Genomic DNA, 15758 nt, shown 5'->3' on the forward strand with positions numbered 1-15758 from the left:
GAGTCCAAGGCCCAGGACTTGCCAAAAAAAATTCTAGCAAACTTGCTAATGTCTTCAATAGGCTTGGCACCCACAGTTTCTTTTGTTAAATATCTATGTTTAAATTGTAAACATCAGCCCCCAGGGGAGTATTTCTTTTGAAGATCACTTTGAGAAGGAGAGATCTGAGTTACTTCCTATGAAACAAAAAGACATTAGTGACCAACTTGTTTGAGTTCAGTGACATAGAGTAAATTCATATGCAAGTTTCAAAGGCACTCTTGTACTCATGAAGGTTTGGGACTTACAGATGGACGGCACAGGTTTCCTTTGAGCCTATACGCTCAGGTAAGCTGAAGGTCTCAGCGATGTATGCCCACATGCACTGGGGCCAGGGGACTCTAGAAACAGCTCTCTATGGTTGATACCTTGAGCAGTACGCTGGACGAAAGCAGTACGTGACAATCCTTTCTTAAGAGGGAACTGGGCCAGAACCAGGGATATTCAGCCTGCTCCCTTCTATCTCAGGATGTTGTATCCCTAGCACATTTCATGAGTATCTTTCAAAAGTATGTGTGAGATAAAGGAGATTCTTAGTTGGCCCAAGGGTATCCAGAGGCTGGTTTGCGTTTCCACACTCTACCTCTTGAGCAGAGAACACAGAAGGTTGACAGGAACGCCTTGGACAGAAGTAGATTGCTTGCATCTATGGTCTTCGCTTCTCAAGAATTATGATTTCCCTTGTCATTATTGCATTCGAACAGTAGGTTTCAACTGGAGAAGGTTTGCTTTCAAGGGGGCTGACACTTTGTTATCTGGAGTCACTTTTTTATTGTCATAACTGGGAAATAAAGGAGCAGTTGCTGCTGTCCTCCACTAGGTAGAAACTAGATGTAACTGCCAAACATCCAAGTGTTTGTGGGACAGCGCCCCCATCCCCATCCCCACCCCCGCAGTGCTGTGATCCAACAATCCTGGATTCGAAAAACAAATAAACAACGACAAAACTAAGCCCCTCAAAAGTCATATCTCGATTTTTTTTTCTGAACCTGAATTGTGGCATAGTCCAAGGTTGCCCCCTAACTTATTCTGACATAGAAATGAGTTTTTGTATAAACTCATCCTCCTTCTTGCCTTTTTTATTGACTTTGATCATTTGTGTTTGGTTGTACTGCCTTTCCCTTGAAATATGAAGCAAATCTAGAGCTTGATTGTTGGATGAGGCCCAATAGGGAATTGAAAATTACTTGAATGCATGTGTTTTCTTGGTTCTTTTCAGTCATAATATCTTTCTGTTTTTAGTGATCACAGAAGACATATCCCTATGAATCTTTCTGTGTGAGACCCATAAGTGGTGGGCTATATTGTTTTAGACTAAATGTTTCTTTTATGGTGGCTTTATGTTTTAAGCCTGTGATAATATGAGAGTGTTCCTTTACTTTGAAAAATGTTTTTGTTTCTTGGTCCTTAGGTTTTAGACTGCTCAGCAGGACATTTTATTTTCTGTGATGCATGACTGGTAACTGTTGCTTTTTCTTATATGGTAGACGTCAACTGTTTTTAAGCTCGCATGTCATAACATAAACAGAATGAAATGCACTGAGTGCTTGTTTATATCTGTTGGGAAATATGGTGTAATCTGTAGCTACTTACTCCTTTTTTTGGTTTTAGTACAACATGCCTGTCTTACTGCACCCTGCTCTAAGGAGCAAAGCACTGCAGTTTATGAAGAAGAACAAGAGGCCTATAAACAGAGTGAAACAGTTGGAACCTGACATTCATTGTCCTCAGTGATGTGTTCTCCACTTCTGATTTGATCACATTCTGTGTGTGTGTGTGTGTGTGTGTGTGTGTGTGTGTGTGTGTGTTTGATTTATAGCTTCCAATGGTAGCTGATACAATGGAGTGGTTCACTAACCAATGTCAAAACTAATGGTTACTAGAGATACAGTTCTTGATATTGTGTCCCCTTCTATCATCAAACTGAGTTTATGGTGAACCATTTTCAAGGAATATGAGAGGTGATGACACTTGAATGTCATCAGCTGAGGTCTCATAATAGAATGATAACATTTCAAGATGTAGAATTTATAAGTGAGCAAGAAGCTCTGTCTTTTGAGAATATAAGATATATTTTGTTATAAAATAGTATGAAATATTATTTTTATAGTGTTAATACTCAGCGTGTGGCAAAATTCACCACAAGGCAATGATACAGGTGATATAAAGGTTTTGTTTAACTTAAAGGAAGGCTGGAGGAACTGACATTTCAGTTACCTTTCTTTACCCTTGATAATTGGATAGAGCTCGAGATTTAGGTGAAGTAGTTGGCTGGGGTTTGGGTCATCAGTTTGGATCGTCATTACCAAGTGTTTATACATCTTGCTACAGTAGTCAGTACAATCTTTCCAATTCCCTCGCTTGTCTGTCTGTGTATCTGCATTCCCATTCTCTAAGGCAGAAGACTTTTTCTGATCATCTCTGTATCCTGAGGATTCTCTAACGGTGATAAGAATATAGCCAGCATTAAAATATTTCCAAAGTAGGAGCTGAGTTCAGCGAGCGGGATCAGTTCTTTTGCCATGAAGGTTTCAGGAAGGACTTGGATAAAGTCTCCCAAGTCATGAGAGTTCATGTGAAATGTTTTGAGGAGCAGCCCGGATGACAGAACCTCCTTGGAGCCTTGCTCCATTTTAATCTGCTTACCATGAAACAACGTCTGACAAGCGTGGCTCAATCGCTCATTCTTTATAATCCGGTAACTATCCTCTTCCCATCCTCAGCCCCTCAGGCTTGCCATGCTCTCTGGCGATGTCATCATGTGGCATTTATTATTGCAAGGCAGCCTGTGGGTTCTTCGGGGTCTGGCTTCCATCATCTCCACGTCATGCAGGCATTTCTGTTCTTCCTCCACCAGTGTCAGTTTCCTGTGGGCATCAGTTGTGGTGGAGGGAAAGGCGGATAATATTGTGACAGAGAGTAATGGGTTCTCCGTGCAGCTGGCTGCGCTCTATCTTCACTTCAGGAAGACTTGTGGCGGGATGTGTTCCCAGGGCGTGGCCATTGCCAAGTAAATCAAAGTGGGTTTTAGTTGTTTTTGTTTTGGTCTTGATTCCGTTAATGCATACTACTATTAATAGGTAAAACGTGTGATTGTATTTATCTACGGTCCTGATCATATATTAGTTTGAGACCACGAGGTCTAAAGAACAATTCAGTTAAATCTGTGCTCAGAAAATAGAAACCACAAGGTCCGGCTGAATGCAATCAATTGCATTTGTCTGCCACTCTTGTGTCTCCAAGGATCTCTGTCTTTGTTCTTTCATCCATGGTCATTATAAAAATAGTTATACAAACATCATAAAATACAGTGCATACATTAGCAAATACCTTATAAGACTACATTATACAAATACATTATAATTACAGAGTGTCTGCTCTGATGCCCATGTTTCCTAGCTAGATTTCTACCTTTACAATTGCGTTTGTTTTGAAAAGATTGTCACGCATTACAGATTGACTGTTTTCCCCTCAGCACCTGTGGTTTTTGTTCTTGGGGTTCTCATTCTTTGTTTATGGGATGTGCGGTCATGGATGTAATGCAGGAACACAGAGCTGTGCAGGTGTTTCCCTTGGCTGATAATGCTGTACTTCATCCAGAGAAACATCCACATTAACTGGCCATCACCCATGACATAAAAACGCTTCTTTATTATACTGGGAAAGGGCCTAGAGATATTCTTGTGAGAATAGAGAAATTTCTGGAACTTCCTGCCAAAAAGTATCTTATATAAAAGAGAGGCATAGGGAACAGGAGGTGGGATCATGTTCTGAAATAAGTGATGGATGAAACAGTGGGTTAGGTGAAAAAAAAATCCCCTTTGGGCAACAATTATCTCAATGGAAAGCAATATTACTCCTAGCGTGGCACAGAACATCAGAAGATCTTGGTGTGTCTTAACTGGTCAGCCTTCTGAGGGCTTTTGGGCAAGCCCAGTGGACTTAGGAGGCAAAGTCTAAACAAACTAGCCCACAGCAACATTTCTGATGTAATTCTGAACATCTAGAAAGCACAAAATGTCTACTTCTTTTAGTATTTTCAGCACAAATTGTTCAGATCCCCCAGGATGCTACAAGACATACAAAATGCCTCTAAAGCTTGGACAAGAAGAAACATCCTCACCATATGTTTAAAAGGGAAATTGATATAATTCTATTTCCTTTTAGGCAAAGTAGGTGTACTCTTACAAAACAGAATGTTAAGCTCCTTTTGTTCCTATCCATTACCCTCCAAAGCAGAGTGAAAATTTAGGTGGTTTCGTTCACTTGCGATGGAATGGTATTGGATCAGCAGAACATGTATACATGGCTTTGTCATCCTTGATATGGGACATCTTGATGAAAAGTAAATGATTTGGCTGCGCCTATTATTCAACACTTCCAGTTGAGTCTCAGTGCTTGACATCAAATACATACATGTAGATAAATCATGGTTCCAAAATGCCTTGCTTTTTGGTGGACATTAATGTGTTATTTGGGGGCGGGATTTAGCAATGCTGTATTCTTTGGCATTATCATCATTTCAGGCTTCTTGTCTGCAATGCTTTTAGATGTACATGGACCTTGGTATACAGGGGAAGTTACTATGGGGGGGCAGTGGGAATTGTCCTTGCCTTTCATGCCACTCACAGGACGTGTGGTTATCCTTTGTGACTAATGTGACACTGCATGGAAATTTTAACTTGCTCTCTCACTGGTAGTGCTTGGCCATAAGCCTTGTGGGAAGTAGAGCTCTGGAGATGAATTTGAATAGATCACTGTTGGACTCTGAATAGCTGGCACCCTGGAGAGAAGCAGGATAGGATCGCAGGACACTGTCTATCATGATGTGCCCATTAGGATGCAGCTGAAGAACACATCTCATAATTGTTTATCCAAAAAGTCAGCATGTGTTGGAAGGAATATTATAAGTCACTGTTGCCTCTCTCAACTAAATAAAATTGCCTTAGAAAAGAGTGAGTATGAATATCTTATAATAAGGCAGTTCTTTTATGGATGTGTCACTGTATGTTCTAGTCACTGTGGCTGCAAAAGAAGTCAACTTAAAACTTAATGTCTGCAGCGTTACACACTATTTTGTAATGTTCTGGTTTATGTGGGCCAGGAATTTGGGAGTTCTTGGCTCCAAGGCCAGTCAATGGCTGGAGCTGGCTTATGTGAAGCACTTGAGATGGAGAGTCAGAATCCTAGACAGGATGGGCCCCTCTTCACATCCACGTGGGGTCTCCAGCCTTTCTGTGTGGGCTCCTTGGAGCTTTCTTACAAAATGGCCCTTTGGGGGCAGTCACCTAGCAGAGGAAGGGTTCAGAGTAGCTTATTCCATCGACATTGGCTGTTTGCGCTTAATTTTGGAGGTCACTGGCATTTGGTGTTAAACTTAAAGGTCTCTGGCTTTTAGGAATTAACATTAGAGGTAACTTGTGAGCATTTATTGATCACTACAGACAGAATGTGGCTGTCTCCTCCGATTCATGCATTAAAACTGTAGTCCCCTAATGTGCTGGGATGAGCACACTGTGCCTTTGGTAATTATGGCTAGGTGATGTCAGCTGAGTGATGAGGATTAGTTGTGATTGGATTAACATTCTTTAAAAAGATGAAGAAACCAGAGCTCCTCTTTCTCCTCCATGTACAAGTATGATGTATGGTAAGGTTGCTTTCTTCGAGCCACAAAGAAGTCCCTCCCTGAGACCACTGTAACCACAACGGCCCCTTGATTTCTAGATCTGTGCAAATCACTTGTTTATGGTGTTTTGATAGATCCCAAGTGTTTCCCAAAACCAAGTCACAAACCTATCTAGATACAAGGGCAGAGACGTAGATTCTATGTCTTGATAGGTATAGGGGAGGGTACCATTGAGAGGGAGACAGGGAAGTGTTAGAAGGAGATCCATGGTGGTCCACTGGGAGCTGACATGGCCAGCGGGCAGAGGCATCTCTCAGATCCTGGATTTAGAGTTATGCCAACCACTAGACAAGGCCGAATAGTTCCAGTTCCCAGGGACAGACGCTATTGGCTGGGGAGCAGAGCCCACTGCTTCCTGGTATTTCATAACCAAGGCCACACTTGAATGGCCTTAGTATTTGAAAATTCCTTCAAAAACCACATTGAAGGCTCATTCAGTCGATGGATCCAATTTACCTTCAAGGCTACCGAGTACCCCACTTGGCATATCAAGAATTATTTTTAATCATCAGGTCAGCAATTCTATGACTGTAGATCCATTAGCAACTCTGATTTGTTTTATTTATTTTTCTTTTTTCCCATTAGGATTTGCAGGTTTGAATTCGGGGCCTACTGCTTACTAGGCTCTACCAGTTGAGCTATGATTTTACCTCCAGTAATTCTTATTATGTAGTATTTACAAGTTAACATATTCATAATTTTTTTATAAATAACATTACTTATAAATACTTGCAAGTAAAATTACAAGGTATTCATATGTATAATTTCCTTTATTATCTATGAATTAACTTGTTTCCAGTTAATCTTTGGTCATGGGATTAGGGATGCATGTCAGACCCAATTCAAACAACCACTAGCTGGTAACTGGCTTGTACCTTCTCCCCGGAGCTCTTTCCCTCACCTGACTGGTCTTGTTCCAGCCACAGCTGGGTAAGTTACTGCAGGTGACTGACAATTGTTGTCTTTTAAAAGAAATATTTTCCCCCAGGGAATCAAACCTGATCCCAGGAGTCTGATTTTTCATTCTGGATTTTGCAGTCCACTTCAGTTTGATCCTGGAATAAAAACAGAACCCCCTGGCAATCATTCTTATTTTTTTCCCCCAAGAACACCAAGAAATCAAGAATGCTATTTCAGGCTAAGGTCCAGATCAGTAACTACTAATGATCACAGAATGCATGAAGTAAGATGGTGGCCTAAAAGAACCAGAGGGCTGTAGGCAAGACAAGCTACGTTAGCAAGGATAGTTCTCGTGTGCTACCACCAGTCAATTCTGGGCACATGGGCTTCCTAGTATCTCATGAAGATGTCTGCTTCCAGAGGCAAAATAATCTGAATTTGACTCCTGGGTTGGATAGCAAAGAAAATTCAAAACTCAATCAAACCTTACCTCCAATCTCTGAGATATGCCAACTCATCTCATAGTGTCTTCATATATACTCAGTTGGAAATACTGTCTGACCATGTGTTCATGTACTGGCACACACGAGGTAGCCATTAAGTGCTAACCATGAGGTTAGAAGTGCTAAACAAAATAGAAAGATGGCCTGATATAGTGCAACTTTCAGACTATTGAGGAATGGAGATATTAGTAAAACTATGACACTAATAAACATATGATTTATAACTAAGGATTTAAAAAAGAACTCATGTACATAAGTAAATGTATAAACCAAGAAGGAAATAAACTCAAATTGCAGGTGAATTTAATCTATTGAAAGAATGAAACTGCAAATAAATATAAGAAAAGACAAATGATGGAATATATGTTTTGGGGACCACTGGTTATCAGTTTAGAAAAATATAGTTAGGCTAGATCCTATTAGACTCATTGCATGAAAATATACTCCAGATAATTTAAGGATTAAAATAAGAAGCACCTCTTAACAAACTGTGAATACCCTGAGATAGTAGATAGTACTCCCCACACAAACGAAGAAGAAGAAAATGTTCTCACTGTTCTGATGCTGTGAAGCATTTATAAAGATTGTCTAATCTTTTTTTTTCTTTTAGTCAGTCATGGGGCTTGAACCTGCATGCTGTCCCTGAGGTCTTTTGGCTCAAGGCTAGTGTTCTACATCTTTGAGTCACCATGCCACTTCCAGTTTTCTGGTGATTAATTGGAGATAAGAGAATCTTTGAGAGTCTTTGTTCATTATAGAGTATTCAGTAAAGGAGAACCCATTTAAAATTGCATTACATAAAAGAAAGAATGGAAAAGTGTACTGGGTCAGAGATGACCATACTGTAACATGTGATTATTCATCCACGCTTACAGAAAAACATGAGAACATTTAAGTGGAGCATAGAAAATAAAAGATCCAAAAGATGAGGAACTAAAAAAATAGCATTTTTTTCTTATTTATTGTCAAAGTGATGTACAGAGAGGTTACAGTTTCATACGTTAGGCCTTAGGGTACATTTCTTATACTTTTTGTTACCTCCTCCTTCATTCCCCTCCCTCTCCCCTCTTCCCACTCCCCCCATGAGTTGTTCAGTTGGTTTATACCAAATGGTTTTGCAAGTATTGCTTTTGTAGTCATTTGTCTTTCTATCCTTTGTCTCTCACTTTTGATATTCCCTTTTACTTCCCTAGTTCAAATACCAGTATATACACTTTCCAATGTACTCAGATAAGATACAGTGATAGTGCGAGTACAACCAAAGGAAAGGATACAAGAGGATCATCAACAATAGAAGCTACTGTTTCACATGGCATGTTGAAAGTAATTACAACAGTGATATAACAGTTGTTTCCATATCATGAAGTTCCTTTCACTTAGCATCATCTTATATGTTCATAAGGGCATAGCTATTAGGCTCTTGTGATCCTCTGCTACGACTGCCCTAAACTTGTGCTAATTATTCTCTATGAGGGAGACCATATAGTCCATGTTTCTTTGGGTCTGGCTCATTTCACTTAGTATAATTTTTTTCCAAGTCCTTCCATTTCCTCACAAATGGGACAATGTCATTCTTTCTGATAGAGGCTGGGAATATGGCCTAGCGGCAAGAGTGCTTGCCTCGTATACATGAAGCCCTGGGTTCAATTCCCAAGTACGACATATATAGAAAAAAGCCAGTAGTGGTGCTGTGGCTCAAGTGGTAGAGTGCTAGCCTTGAGCAAAAAGAAGCCAGGGACAGTGCTCAGGGCCTGAGTCCAAGGCCCAGGACTGGCAAACAAACAAACAAACAAAAAAATAGCGATTTTTAATTTTTTTTTTTTTTAGCAGAGATAGAGGAGCCTCCTGTTCCATGGAAAACCTTATTCTCTTAAAACATCCGTAAGACCGTTTGCAGAATAAAACAGTAAAATATTTAAAATTAAAATTCCAAATCATTGTTAGCACTATAACTGTGATGTACTACCTGTGATAATGTGAGTTAGGTTTAATCTGGGTTTTCTTTGGAGTCATATTAATTGAAAAGAACATGACTATAGATACGCTGATAAGAAGTTATAATCATTTTTCTTCCATCAGGGACTCAGATATCATTAATTAGAACTCCATCAATTTGCTAAGCTGTACCTAATAAATCCTGACGGGATGTTAAAGCTGATATTGCTTTATGCTAGAGTTGTAGCTTCTTAAATATTCCTTTTCAGACTCCTTCATATATATTACATATGAGCATACACCTTATTAAATCTAAATCAAATTTTTGTTCAGGGATAGTGACATAAATGTTATCTTGGTTTTAATTGTGGGATGGATATTTCTGGAGGAAGATTCCATTTGGCTCATTTTAAGACAGATGATTTAAAAATGATTAATTTAGGAATCAAGAAAATATGTGGGACTACAAGGCTTGGAGCCAGTCTCCGTAGTTAGATCCCAATAAGCTCTTAAAAATATGTGCTGTCATTGCAAAGCTCATTTTTCTAAGTTAGACTCCAATATTTGGCTCAGAACTTCCTTTGCTTTCCGTGTTTGTTCTACACAGAATCTGGGGGGTATTGAGATTGATGAGCAGCTCAGAGTTGTAGGTTTGGGAGCCAGCATTAGCACTACTGGGTGAGGACAAAACAGGCCTTACTTCTCCTCCTTCTCCCTTCTTTTTTCTCACTCTCCTTTCTTCCTTCTTTTACTGTCTCTCTTCTTTCCTCCCTTGTTATTTTCTCAAAGCAGTGTGATAGTTTCCAACCGAACAAGTAAAGTATTTCCTACTGTAACCTCTAGATGGGGAGCTGAGGGACAAGGTGACTCTTGTCCGTTGCTTCACCAGACAGCTGCAGTGGGAAACACCTCGCTGGTCCTCCCCCATCACCAACTCTCTATTTCCTGTTCCCAATTCTACTCAATTTCAAATTCCATCTCAGGTGGGAACAATGCAGAATTGTCTAGAGTCTGCGCAACAGTACCATTTACCCATCTTAGTTTTCCTTTACAAGTAGTTGACTCTTTGACATCTCAATCTAAACAAGCATGTAGACAATATTATGAACTGAAAAGCACTTGACAAATTAATTGACCAGTAGCTTTTATGAAAAAAGCACCTGGTAGATTTCCACACATTGGGACAATTTAAACTTGTTTTTAAGCTATGTATCTTATAATGCTTTTGCCTACAAAGAGGCACTTGTGACCATGACTTGGGGAGCCATCTCAGATTCTGTCTGCATCTGTCCAAGGTCACGGCCAATGCTAAATGATCATTGTCTTTTATTCAAGTGTCTTGAGGATTCCCCTGATGCTCCATTCCATTGTGAATTTCCCTGGTCCAGTCACCAGCCAGCAGGCAGCAACATCTTTAAGAACAGAAATCACTAATGTCATTCTGGAAAACCATACATTGACTTCCAAATCTATGTGGACTAAAGCTAAATTCCTTACCATTCTACTAGGGTCCTGCATGATTGCCCCTTACCTAAACCTTTTCCATTTCTAAAACACGCCAGGCTAATTCCACAATAAGGGTCTTTTTCTAAATCATTGTCCTTGAAGGATTTTTGTGTTATCTCTTTTTGTGGCTGTTTGTCTCAAAGCTTTCAGCTCAGAACTCTGCAGATCTGTGAAGCCATCATGAAAACCTCATCTCTGAAGTTCTGCCCTTCATTTAGCAGGACCCAATGCAATTCCTCTCGGCACTTGGTAGATTTTGTAGTTCTGCGCTTAGGTTTCACTTACCTGGTTATGTCCTGTGCTAAAGGCAGGGATCTGGTTTGCTTCATTCATTGTTGGAAGTTTGTGGCTTTGGCATGGTGTCTGGCTCAGAGTATGCAGGTTATGGTTGTGGTGTCCTAGCACCTAAGCACAGAGGTCATCACAACTTTAAGGATAAAGGAATTGAGCTGTAGCAAATTCAAATAATTGTCCCAGATCCCCAGAGCAAGCAAGAGATTAACCAAACACTATTTGTTAAGCTTTACAAAATGAATGAAAGAATGAATGAATTCACAGACTATACTTTACCAGCTCACATCTATAGAGACACTAATTCTCGGGATTAAAATCTCTAAAATGGATCATGTAGACGAAAAAGTCTCTTAGAATTTTCCTTGGTAAGGTGTAATCTCTTCCCATGCTTTCATTCCTTTTCCCCAGCTGTTCAGCATATGTTTTTATTTTTCACTTTTTTTCTTGTTCCTAAAAACTCTCTAAATTCTGGGATCCTTGACAAAGCCTCAATGTTATGCCAGGTTGAATCTCAGCCACCCATATTTGCTCATTTTGCATCAGATTTACTGTCCAGCAGAGGCAGGATGGAGGTCACCAAGTTAAAAGTAGACTTTTCCTCTGCAGCAATATGTCTGGTAAAAAGCTGAAGCCAAAGATTTATGGCTCGACGTTGGTAGATTGCAAGGAGACTGTGGTGTGATTTATTTACTGTCACAACTGAATGGTCACGTTTCTTGAAATGAATGCTGTTATTCTCCCAAATAAGTCATCACTTTAAACAATACTTTAGACTCAAGTTACTACCCATTTGAAAGTACTGATGTGTAAATCAGTGGCCAGCTGACACACGGAGAGCTCAGACACACAGCAAGAATCACATTATATTCTCCACTGACAGGTTCTGCAGAACTGAGAGACATATTGTTTGACCTTCTTCCCAGTTATAGAAATGTCACCTCTGACCTCCAAACTTGTGTTTCCATCATTGTCATGGAGTAATTATGGAACTATAAACTCTTGAAGACTAACACCACCAGGGCCTTTCTTCGTTCAGCTCTCAAGGAGTTTGGTTCCATTGGCTATTTTTTTAAAAAAGAAACTTATTCATTTTATAATTCTTTAAAGACTACCAGTCTCTGTTGTTTAAATGGAAGTCACTGAATTAGTGTGGATCACATAGAGATGCCAGGGGTTTGCTTATTGTTGGAACTAGTGGAATTACACATAAAATACATTTTGTGAGAAAGAAGGCAAATATATAAGACAAGAGATGCCACAGTTCTGATCAGAGCATCCAGTAACCTTGGCATTAGTAGGCCTCCGTTCCACATATGCACCTAGAGAACGATATAATATTTGGTTTTTTATTAATTTATTTGGTACATGGTCTCACTATGTTGCCCAGGTTGGCCTTGAACACATGATATCTCTGCCTTTGCCTCCCGAATAGATCACTACAAAGCACTTGCTACCAAACCCAGTTTCAGGTTATTTGTAAGACCCTGGGCTCAATCCCTAGCACCACAAAGAAAAGGATCGAGTCGATGGATTCCTTATTAATTCTTGAAAGCAAAAGGGTATCATATGTTCTGAAGACTGAGAGGATGCCCTGTGAGGATCATGTCAGGCTAATGTATGACCCAAGTGGCTGTTTTTGTTCTCTAGGCTCTGGTTGGCTTTCTAAACCAGCCACAGTCCCAGCCAGCCATGGTCCCAGTGTCTTCATCGAAGGCGATGATGCGTAAATGAGATGCAGACAGCAGCTGCAGACCCTATGTGTCCACATGTTTCAGTGGCTTCTCCATCTGCTCTACAGTTAATGATGGCTCTTCCTGGGAATTCTTGGCTCAGATGTGATCCTCTGTGCTTTAGAAAACCTATGTCCCTACCATGTCTTCGGAGACAAACGATCCGTCTTTTTCATCTTTCTTAAGGTATCATGACTTTTGATCTAGAGAAGGAAAATGATAGGAAGTTGGGAGAGACAAGTGGGAGAGAAGAGAGGACTATGTTCTGGGCCACATCTGTACAGTAAAGAAAAAGGAACACGAGTTTGAGGATGGCATGAGAAGAAAGAATAAGAGGGGACTGGAAGCTGCCCCCTGGCTGCCTCTGTGTGCAGGAGAGACCCGGAGGAACGCCTGTTAAACTGCTCGTACACACCAGGCTAGGCAGTAAAACGCCCTATAAAACCTCTTATAAAATCTCCGACGGCTTGTGGAAATTGTCCTAGGTGCCATCTGGGGACTGCTCTGCCTGCCTCACGGGTGCAGTTACAAATTTCTGGTGTGTCTACTGGCTTTGTCTCTTAAATCTGTTTCTCTCCGTTTACCCTTGCTTTCCTCAGTACTCATTTTCTGTTTCATCTTGTGGTCTCTGCTTGTCCTTTCTCCCATCCCCTCCCTTTGCTTTCTACAATTTGATATGCCAGCTTGTTTCTTTTTTAAAAAAAATATTTATTTTATTGCCAAGGTGAAGTACAGAGGGGTTGCAATTACATATATTAGGTAGTGAGTACATTTCTTGTCCAACTTGATACCCCCTCCCTCATTTTTCTCTCACCTTCCCTCTTCCTCCTTCCCTCCCCCCCCAATTGTACCGTTACTTTACCACATATTGTCTTGTAACTATTGCTATTGCATTGGTTTGCCTTTTACTGTTTGTCTCACTGTTTTAATGTTCCCCTTCCCTCCCCTTTCCTAATTCAGACAGACATTTATAAAATACCCAGGGCATCAGAATCAAATACAGTGACAACAGGGGCTAAATCATAGGGAAGATGAACAGAGGGAAAAAGAAATGGTTTTCCATAGTATGTTGAAAATAACAACCTCAATGATAAACCACTTGCTTCCATACTTTGGAGATCATTTCTCTTAGTGTCATCTTATGTGATCATATGTACATAGCTATTGATTTCAGGGATGCAAACTTGGTTTAACATATGTAAGTCAATTAATGTAATCCATCACATCAATGGGAATAAGGACAAGAACCACATGAATATCTCCATAGATGCAGACAAAGCATTTGACAGGATCCAACACCCCTTTATGCTGAAAGCTCTGGAGAAACTAGGAATCCATGGAACATTCCTGAATATAATAAAGGCTGTGTATGACAAACCTACAGCTAGCACTATACTTAATGGTGAAAAGTTAAAGCCATTTCCTTTAAAGACAGGAGCAAGACAAGGATGTCCACTCTCCCCACTCCTCTTGAATGTAGTACTAGAATTCCTAGCCAGAGCAATGAGTCAAGATGCAAATATAAAGGGGACACAATAAGGGGAAGATGAAGGTAAACTCTCTCTTTCTCTCAGATGACATGATCCTGTATTTAAAGAACCCTATAGACTCGATTCCCAAGTTCTTGCGCCGATCCAAAACTTTGGCAACATAGCAGGATATAAAACTAATTCTCAAAAAATCAATGGCTTACCTGTATGCTAACAGTACAAAGAGTGAGGCTGAAATCAGGAAAGCAAATCCTTTTCCAATAGCTTCAAAAAAAAAAAAAAAAAACAACCAACCCTTGGAATAACCTTAACCAGCCTGCTTCTGAAAGCTCTGAAAGTCTCCTCCCAGCTTTGGATCAAGTCCAAGTTCCCTAGAATGGCCTGTAAGACTTATAGTTTCATGGGCCCCTCCCACTTTCTCCCCTTCCTTCTGTCTTTTCTAGCTCCAGTGAGGTTCTTGTGCTTTCTGAAGGCTTAGAGTTCCCTTTTGCTTCTGGATCTTTCCTTGTTTTTGAAGTATACACTGACCATTATCTAACTTTCCAAGATAATTTGCTGGAAGCAGCCAAGTCTGAGCTGCCTGGATCTGCTATAAGCTCTGGAGTATTTTTACCTTCACTCATTGGCCTCACCTAGCATCGAAATATCTTGAGAATAGTAGCCATGCCTCTGTTAGAGGTTTCTGGTTTTAATACCAGTTGCTAAGGCAACAGCCATATCATTAAATTAAGAGTTACATTGTGAAGTCTGGGGATTTGCTTATGATTATCTTAATCATTCCTTGCTTTATCATTTTATTATGCATCTCTTAAGGCTATTCAATCTAGGTAGCATAATGGAATAATTCTCTACAAAGAAGAATTCTAGTTTGCCTTTTCATTTCTTTAGTGTTTCAGAAACTCCCATTTTATTGTCTTGGGGCTTAGCATCTCCCTGAACCTGAATGTATTTCACACCATCTTAGCCTGCATATAGTAAGAGATTGGGATTGGTCTTTGTTAAGTTTGGACGTTTTTACAGGTCAGGATAGTAAGTGTTAATACAGAAACTTCACTGTAGATAATTTTCATGTTAAGGGCTAAGGAGAAAGATTAGGCAAGGTAGAGGATCTAGGTAGATGGAAGGTCGACTCTCTACTACTAATTTTTTTCTCTCACTTGGTAGGGAGGGACAGCGGCTTAGTGACAACAGCCCCAGAAGTTCTGATGTGAATGAGCCTTGACGTTGGTGAGGAATATTTAGCCTCCTCTTGGCATCTTAGAAAGGCGGAGAAATGGCTGGACAGGGTGGCTCACACCTGTAATCCTGGATACTCAGCAGGGGAAGACTGGAGGATCTAGGTGCCAAGCCAGATAAAAAGTTAGCAACGTATCATTCTACAATAAAATAACAGAAAAGTTTGACATACTTGATGAGATTATTGTTATAATTCCAGCTATGTGTCAGGTATAAGTAGGAGGATTAATAGTCCCAAGCAAGAATACCAAAGCAAAATTTAAAAAAACCCTCCAAACATACAATACCACCACCATTCCCACCAAAAAAACAGGGCTGGGGATATAGCCTAGTGGCAAGAGTGCCTGCCTCGGATACACGAGGCCCTAGGTTCGATTCCCCAGCACCACATATACAGAAAACGGCCAGAAGCGGCGCTGTGGCTCAAGTGGCAGAGTGC

The 15758-nt window shown here is 40.3% G+C and overlaps 1 protein-coding gene and 1 long non-coding RNA gene across 2 annotated transcripts in view; one reads left to right on the forward strand and one right to left on the reverse strand.

Moving 5' to 3' along the window:
• Positions 1-15758, forward strand: part of Fbxl7 (F-box and leucine rich repeat protein 7) — a 334704-nt gene that overhangs the window by 52204 nt on the left and 266742 nt on the right. The window lies entirely within an intron of this gene.
• Positions 9845-10901, reverse strand: LOC125367708. Its single transcript, XR_007214132.1, has 2 exons — positions 10758-10901; positions 9845-10705 (listed from the first exon to the last, which is right to left on the reverse strand). It is a non-coding gene; the product is annotated as an uncharacterized LOC125367708 (long non-coding RNA).

The sequence above is a fragment of the Perognathus longimembris genome, chromosome 19, assembly GCF_023159225.1.
Source record: "Perognathus longimembris pacificus isolate PPM17 chromosome 19, ASM2315922v1, whole genome shotgun sequence".
NCBI classification, from domain to species: domain Eukaryota; kingdom Metazoa; phylum Chordata; class Mammalia; order Rodentia; family Heteromyidae; genus Perognathus; species Perognathus longimembris.